Genomic DNA, 8437 nt, shown 5'->3' on the forward strand with positions numbered 1-8437 from the left:
TTTTTTTTTTTTTTTTTGAAACAGAGTCTCAAGCTGTCACCCTGGGTAGAGTGCCACGGGATCATACCTCACAGCAACATCCAACTCCAGCTCAAGCGATCCTCTTGCCTCAGTCTTTTCTAATTTTTAGTACAGATGAGTCTCCCTCTTGCTCAGGCTGATCTCAAACTCATGATCTCAAGCAATCTGCCCGCCTCAGCCTTCCAGAGTGCTAGGATTACAGGCATGAGTCACCGTGCCGGGCCTATTTATTTGTTTATTTTGAGACAGAGTCTCACCCTTTCCCCCTGGGTAGAGTGTTCTGGCTCCTAGCTCACAGCAACCTCAAATTCTTGGGCTCAAGTGTTTCTCTTGTCTCAGTCGCCCCAGTAGCTGGGCTACTATAGTAGCCCATAATGCCGGCTACTTTTAGAGATGGGATCTCACTCTTGCTCAGGCTGGTTTCGAACTCCTGAGCTCTAGCAATCCACCCACCTCAGCCCCGCAAAGTGCTAGGATTATAGATGTGAGCCTGAAGTACCCAACCAACTTCAGCAATTTTTAGGCACCTACATCATGACCAACTTGAGATATTTATTTTAGAAATGCAAATTTATTTTACTATTAGAAAAACAGTTATTAGGTGGCACCTGTGGCTCAGTGAGTAGGGCGCCAGCCCCATATACTGAGGGTGGCGGGTTCAAACCCAGCCCCAGCGAAACTGCAACAAAAAAATAGCTGGGTGACGTGGCGGGTGCCTGTCGTCCCAGCTACTTGGGAGGCTGAGGCAAGAGAATTGCCTAAGCGCAGGAGTTTTGAGGTTGCTGTGAGCTGTGTGACGCCATGGCACTCTACTGAGGACAATAGAGCGAGACTTTGTCTCTACAAAAAAGAGGAAAAAAAAGAAAGGAAGAAAAACAGTTATTAATAGTATGATTATCCACATTAAGATATAGGCTTGGCGCCTGTGGCTCAAGTGGCTAAGGTGCCAGCCATGTACACCCAAGGTGGTGGGTTCGAATCCAGCCTGGACGGCTGCAACCAAAAAATAGCCGGGTGTTGTGGTGGGTGCCTGTGGTCTCAGCTACTTGGGAGGCAGAGGCAGGAGACTCGCTTGAGTCCAGGAGTTGGAGGTTGCTGTGAGCTGTGATGCCACGGCACTCTACCCAGGGGTACAGCTGGAGGCTCCTGTCTCAAAAAAAAAAAAAAAGAAAGATACAAATATAGAAAAAAGATGAAGAAAAAAACATTGGATGCAATTTAATGTCCACTTATCAAGCCTCTTAAAAAATAGAAATAGAAGGGACCTGCTGAGAAAGGATATCTAAGCAGAATTTTAAGCTATTTTTTTACTTAATGATGAAATGTCTAAATCTTTCCCTTTAAGATCAGGACTAAGGCAAGAATGGCTGGTACTGTCACTGCTAGTCAACAATTACTAGCTACATCACTTGGTGACCAAACAAGGCTCCATCATCTGCAGCACTTCTAGTTCTGTCCTAATAATAAAACATCACTCCAGATTAACACTAACAATGTCATTCTAGTGTGAAGACACCAGATGAATGTGAAATATTGTTACATGTCTGTTTTTGGAGGACCATGCATTTTAAACTCTTTGGGGATAATTTACAATTCATTTTAGTTGACATTTCTTTTGAGATTTCTTCTCATTAACTTAAATTTTATATCTCATGAGCATCTCTCTTTAATGTGGCACCAGCCCCCTGCCCCCTCCCCCTTCCTCAGGGACTAGACTTGCAGCCCACCCTTGCTGGGGGACACTGGCTCTCCAGCTTATGTAGAGACTGAGAGGAACCCAGACTCTGCCTTTTGGGGCTGGAAGTGCCTGTGCACCCCTCTTTTATAAATTTTTCAAAGCCAATGTACACCACAATTACAACTATGTCCAGATAGTGTGTGTGTGTGTGTGTATAAAGAGTGGCCATAAAGTTCATGTGCAAGTTAAAATAGTATGCAATTTAAAATTGCACACAAACTTTATGGCCACCCTGTATATGTAGATAGATAACTTGATGGAGACTAGAAGATATATGAAAATAAGTCAGGCATTGTGGCAGGCGCCTGTAGTCCCAGCTACTCAGGAAGCTAAGGCAAGAGAATCACTTGAACCCAAGAGTTTGAGGTTGCTGTGAGAGCTATGACGCCATGACACTCAACCCCAGGGCAACCGAGTGAGACTGTCTCAAAAAAAAAAAAAGAAAGAAAGAAAGAAAGAAAAGAAAATATTATGTTGAGGTATTGGGATTAGAGAATATTTTTTCCATCAAATTGTTAATTTCATAAAATTATTTTTATAATAAAAATAAAGAAAAACATAAAGCAAGTATGTATATGAAATTGAGCAAGGTATTTTCTTATCAGTCTCCTTTGTACAGTAAGAGGATAAATGGTCTCTTCCGTTCTAGTCCACTCCAGGCTTTACAAAATGTTATTTTATTTTTTTTTTTTTTGTTTGTTTGTTTGTTTGTTTTGAGACAGAGCCTCAAGCTGTCCCCCTGGGTAGAGTGCCATGGCATTACAGCTCATAGCAACCTCCACTCCTGGGCTCAAGCGAGTCTCCTGCCTCCGCCTCCCAAGTAGCTGGGACCACAGGCGCCCGCCACAGCGCCTGGCCATTTCTTGGTTGCAGCCGTCATTGTTGTCTGGCGGGTCCAGGCTGGGGACTCGAACCCGCCACCCTAGGTGTACGTGGCTGGCGCCTTAGCCGGTTGAGCTATAGGCGCCGAGCCCAAAATGTTATTTTAAACTATTTAAAGGAGTCATATAAATGTGGATACAGAAGATGAAGGGGGGAGAAAAGTTTTGAATATTTTAGCATTTCCATAAAAATTAAGAAATAGGAACAATTGGCTTTGACCCCATTAGGAGCTGCAACAACAGAGGTTTTATCTGTCTAGTATGCGTTCCCATTCCTTTCCCTGGATCCTTGAAAATCCACCCCCACCTTCACCTTCCTCATCCCTCCATCTCCCCACACACATGACGATGGTGGGCAATTCCTTCGCAGTTCCTTGCCCCTTCCTCGACAGTCATTTGGTAGTCAGGAAACCAAAGTAGAGCCAATCCGGAGCTTGTCTAAAATTGATACTTGGATAGGGGGACAAAGAAGGTCCCTTTCGTCTGGGGTTCCCAAATCTTTCTGTCTACGAATGTGTGACCTTAGATAATTTTCTCTGAGCCTCAATTTTCTCACCTTACATGAGGATAATATAATCCACCTCGTAGGAATTCGTGAGAATCAAATAATATAAAGCATTAGAAAGGTCGTTATAACTTTAAAGTGCTTTGTTATATCAATCATTATTAATGAATTTGTTATTAAACAAATACAATTATATAAGCTAATGCATTGTCAGGCGTTGGTTAATGACGTCTTACAACATTAAGCTTCCCAGGGGTATTTACATGTTTTAAAGGGATCCATTACATATAAAGTACAAAAAGCAGAGCGCGCACCACGGCTGCGCACGCCGCGCTGGCGTTTGCTCGGGACGCCAGCCGTAGCTCAGAGCGGCGCGCCCGGAAGCCCGCGCGCCGGAAAACAGGGCGTGGCCTCCGTCCGCGTCTAGGCGCTCGGGCCGGTGGGAAACCGCCGTGGAGACGCCACGCGATACGTCGGCGTCGCCACTTCCGGGTCGTTGACTTCCGGTCGCCATCTTCCTCGCACTCGGGCTCTGCGACTAACGGGTAGAAGGAGCCGTTGCGTAGGGGCTGAGCTACCGCCGATATGCCGGTGTTGCCGCTGCGAGTGGCTGTGGTGTGTTCGAGTAACCAGAACCGGAGCATGGAGGCGCACAGCATCCTTAGCAAACGAGGCTTCAGTGTCCGGTCCTTTGGCACAGGGACCCATGTGAAGCTTCCGGGACCAGCGCCCGACAAGCCCAATGTTTATGATTTCAGAACCACATATGATCAGATGTACAACGATCTTATTAAGAAAGACAAAGAACTTTATACACAGAATGGCATTTTACATATGTTGGACAGAAATAAGAGAATCAAACCCCGGCCAGAGAGGTTCCAAAACTGCAAAGATCTTTTTGATCTGATCCTCACTTGTGAAGAGAGAGTCTACGACCAGGTGGTGGAAGATCTGAATTCCAGAGAACAGGAGACCTTCCAGCCGGTACATGTCGTCAATGTGGACATCCAGGACAACCACGAAGAGGCCACTCTGGGAGCGTTTCTCATCTGTGAGCTCTGCCAGTGTATCCAGCATACGGAGGATATGGAGAATGAGATCGATGAGCTGCTGCAGGAGTTTGAGGAGAAGAGCGGCAGAACCTTCCTACACACGGTGTGCTTCTACTAACCCCCAGGCCTGCCCTCCCTCTGGAAGCCAGAAGCCATCTTCCTCAGCCTCCTTTTGTTGACGTTTTCTTCTAATGGTTATTTTGACTTTTACGTATTCTGTTGGTGGACAGTAATATTATGCAGTAAACTGTACTACATGAGAAGATACACATAAATGCCTGATTAAAAACAGTCCGGCTTTTTCTATCCCACTTTTATTTATGAATAGGATATTGGTTATAAAGTTTTCTTTAATCGATAAAAAAATAAAATGATTTATAGTTCATTTCCCTTGACATTCCTGTGTCCTCGGTTGTGCCTTTTTCCCTTCCCTCCCCCTCAACTGGCTGGACTGTACAGATACTTGCATAAAGTAATGGGCTTTATCTTATTAAAAAACCTGGGATTGTCCAATAAATAGATGCTGCTCAAAAAAAGTACATAAAGTACAAGGATAGGCAGCACTAGTCTATGCTGTCAGGAATTAGGGTGGTGGTTAATTTTGCAGGGAAGGCAAGTGATCAGAGGGAGCATGAGGAGGTTTATGGGGGATGTTGGTTGTTTCTGTTTCTTCCTTATTTTTTTTTTTTTCAGATAGTCTCATGGTATCACCCAGGCTAGAGTGCAGTGGCATCATCATAGCTTACTGCAACCTCAAAATTTCAAACTCCTGGGCTCAAGCAATACTCCTGTCTCAGCCTCCCAAGTAGCTGGGACTGTGTGCACATCACCATGGCCAGCTAATATTTCTAGTTCTTTTTTTTTTTTTTTTTTTTTAATATTTCTAGTTCTTGTAAAGGAGACAGGGTCTTGCTCTTGCTTAGGCAGGTCTCCAAGTCCTGGCCTCAAGTGATCCTTCCCTCTTGGCCCCGCAAAGTGCTAACATTAGAGGTGTGAGCCATTGTGCCTGGTATGTTCTGTTTCTTTATCTGGGTTTTATTAATAATTACATGGGAGTTTTGACAGAAGATTAATTGTCCTGTATGCTTAAGATAAGTGCCCTGTTCTATATGTATGTTACGATTTAATAAGTTTTTAAAACTTGGGGACTCATATTTCCAAGAAGGTGCAGTATGCATACTTTTCCTTCTTCTAAATACTACCAAAAACCCAATAAATACAGAGTTTAAAAAAGATTTTTAAAGCCTGCTTTTTATAGCTAAAGGGCCAAGAAAGGAACAGTATAAGAAAAGAGAAAGCTTTTAGACAGAAGCTCAATTTTAGCTAAATACCACAGAGAAAACTGTCCCCATCCCCATTCACATCAGCAAAGGCCAAGTGAGGAGCCTAGAATACCACCCTTGCCAAGCTATAACAAGATGTCCCGACCCATCCACTGTGGCAGCAACAAGAGAAGGCCAAGTACAGAGCTAGCACTTTTCATCCCTGGTTGGTAGTAATGAGAAACTCACACGGGGAACCTGTACTTCACCCTATGCCCTTCCTGCTTGGGTAGTATCAGAGGAAGCCTAGTGGAGTGTCAGGACTTTTACCCTTGTTAAGTACTGGAGTCCCCAACCCCTGGCCTACGGACAAGTGTGTTCTGTTAGGAAGGCAGCCACACAGCTGGAGATGAGCAGTGGACAAGTGAGCAAAGCTTCGCCTGTATTTGCAGCAACTCATCGCTCCCATCACTGCCTGAGCTCTGTCTCCTATAAGATCAGCAGGGACATTCTAGACTCTCATAGAAGTGCAAACCCTACTGTAAACTGAGCATGTGAGGGATCTAGGTTGTGTGCTGCTTATGAGAATCTAATGCTAATTATCTGAGGTGGAGCTGAGGCAGTGATGCTAGTGCTGAGGAGTGGCTGCAACAATCTGAGTTGCAGGAAAACAAGCTTGGGACTCCTACTGATTCTGCATTATGGCGAATTGTATAATTATTTCATTATGTATTACAATGTAATAATAGTAGAAATAAAGTACATGATAAATGCAATGTACTTGAATCATCCTGAAACCACCCGCACCTAGGACTAGAAAAATTGTCTTTCATGAAACCAGTCCCTGGTGCCAAAAAGGTTGGGGACTGCTAGTTAAGCAGTATTGAGACCGCCTTCTCCCTGCAGTGTAAGTGGAGGCCTAGGGGGAGCCAGAACTCCCACCCCACTCAGTAGTAATAAAGAGACACCCCCCAACCAGAGGCCAACACTAACAGAGGCTGAACGGACTTCTGTGCTAACCTGGCAGTAATGGGGAGACACCTCACCCCTCCTTTCCCTAACAGCAATGTAAAAAAAAAAAAACTTGGGCAGAACAGAAGGCTTATTGTCTTTTGTGGGGTTTTTTTGGAGACAGAGTCTCGCCCTTGGTAGAGTGTCATGGTGTCACAGCTCACAGCATCCTCAGAATCTTGGGCTCAAGAAATCCTCTTGCCTCAGCCTCCAAGTAGCTGGGACTATAGGCGCCCACAACAGCCAGCTGTTCTTAGAGGCAGGGTCTCGCTTTCGCTCAGGCTAGTCTGGAACCTATGAGCTCAGGCAATCCACCCACCTCAGCCTCCCAGAGCGCTGGGATTACAGGCATGAGGCACTGTGCCAGGCCCGGGTTTTTTTGTTTTTTTGAGAAAGAATCTCAAGCTGTCGCCCTGGGTAGAGTGCTGTGACATCACAGCAACCTCCAACTCGTGGGCTCATGCAATCCCCTTACCTCCGTTTTTCTATTTTTTAGTAGCGACAGGCTCTCGTTTTTGCTCAGGCTGGTCTCAAATCTGTGAGCTCAAGCAATCCACCTGCCTCAGCCTCCCAGTGTTCTAGGATTACAGACATGAACCACCACGCCCAGCCAATGCCCAAGTTTTAATAAAAAAATTATTCATCATACTAGAAACAAGGAAGATCTCAAAATGAATGAAAAATGATAATCTATAGATACCAACACTGGGATGAAACATTAAAATTATCTGACAAAGAATTTAAACCATCCATTATAAAAGTAACCTGCAATCCCAGCACTCTGGGAGGCCAAGGTGAGTGGATTGCCTGAGATTATGGGTTTAAGACCAGCCAAAGCAAGAGCAAGACCCCATCTCCAAAAAATAGCCAGGCATTGTGGTAGGCGCCTGTAGTCCCAGCTATTTGGGAGGCTGATGCAAGAGAATAGCTTGAGCCCAAGAGTTTGAGGTTGCTATGAGCTATGATGCCACAGCACACTACAAGGGTGAGAAAGTGAGACTCTGTCTAAATAAATAAATAATTACAAACACACTTAACTCAAATGAAAAAATAGAAAAAATAAATAAACGGAGCCTCAGGGACATGTAGGACTTTGACAAAAAATCAGATCCAGCATCGGTATCATTGAAGCCTCAAAAGGAAAGTATAAATAGGGTTAAGGCTAAGAAAGTATGCAAAGAAATAATGGTCCAAAATGTCCCAAATTTGGCGAAAGATATAAACCTATAGATGCAAGAGGCTCAGTGGGCTCCATATAGGATAAGCCCCCCAAAATTCAAACAAAGACACGAATTTCTGGACTAAAGACAGAGAAATGGAGAGAAATGACACAACAGGAGAACAATTGAATAACAGGATTTAAGGCTCGGTGCCTGTGGCTCAAGCGGCTAAGGCGCCAGCCACATACACCTACGGTGGTGTGTTCGAATCCAGCCCGGGCCCACCAAACAACAATAATGGCTGCAACCAAAATAGCCAGGCGTTGTGGTGGGTGCCTTTGGCCCCAGCTACTTGGGAGGCTGAGACAGGAGACTCACTTCAGCCCAGGAGTTGGAAGTTGCTGTGAGCAGTGAAGCCATAGCACTCTACCCAGGGGGACAGCTTGAGGCTCCGTCTCAAAAAAAAAAAAAAAAGAATAACAGGATTTAAAATCAGAAAACAGAGTAGAAGTGGCAGCATCTTTCAAGTACTAAAAGAAATAAACTATCAATCATGATTTCTATATCCAGTGAAAATATTCTTCAAAAATGAAGGGGAAAGCAAGACATTCCCAACTGTTGGGAAACTAAGAGAATTTGTTGCCTGCATATCTACTCTAAATAACGGCTAAAGGAAGTTTGCTAAACAAAAAGGAAATAATAAAAGAAGGATTCTTGGAATGTGAGGAAGAAAGAGAGAATAATATGATAAACAAAAAATGTAAGTAAATAACAGCAGACTTTCCTTCTCTTGAGTTTTTTTTTTTT

At 44.2% G+C, this 8437-nt stretch overlaps 1 pseudogene across 1 annotated transcript; it reads left to right on the forward strand.

The window, feature by feature from the left end:
- Window positions 1-3663: 3663 nt before the first annotated feature.
- LOC100959174 lies at window positions 3664-4690 on the forward strand (annotated as a pseudogene). Its single transcript, XR_001161694.2, has one exon. The product of XR_001161694.2 is annotated as an RNA polymerase II subunit A C-terminal domain phosphatase SSU72 pseudogene (transcript).
- Window positions 4691-8437: the final 3747 nt, after the last annotated feature.

The sequence above is a fragment of the Otolemur garnettii genome, unplaced genomic scaffold (assembly GCF_000181295.1).
Source record: "Otolemur garnettii isolate 467f Iridium unplaced genomic scaffold, OtoGar3 scaffold00158, whole genome shotgun sequence".
Classification (NCBI taxonomy): Eukaryota; Metazoa; Chordata; class Mammalia; order Primates; family Galagidae; genus Otolemur; species Otolemur garnettii.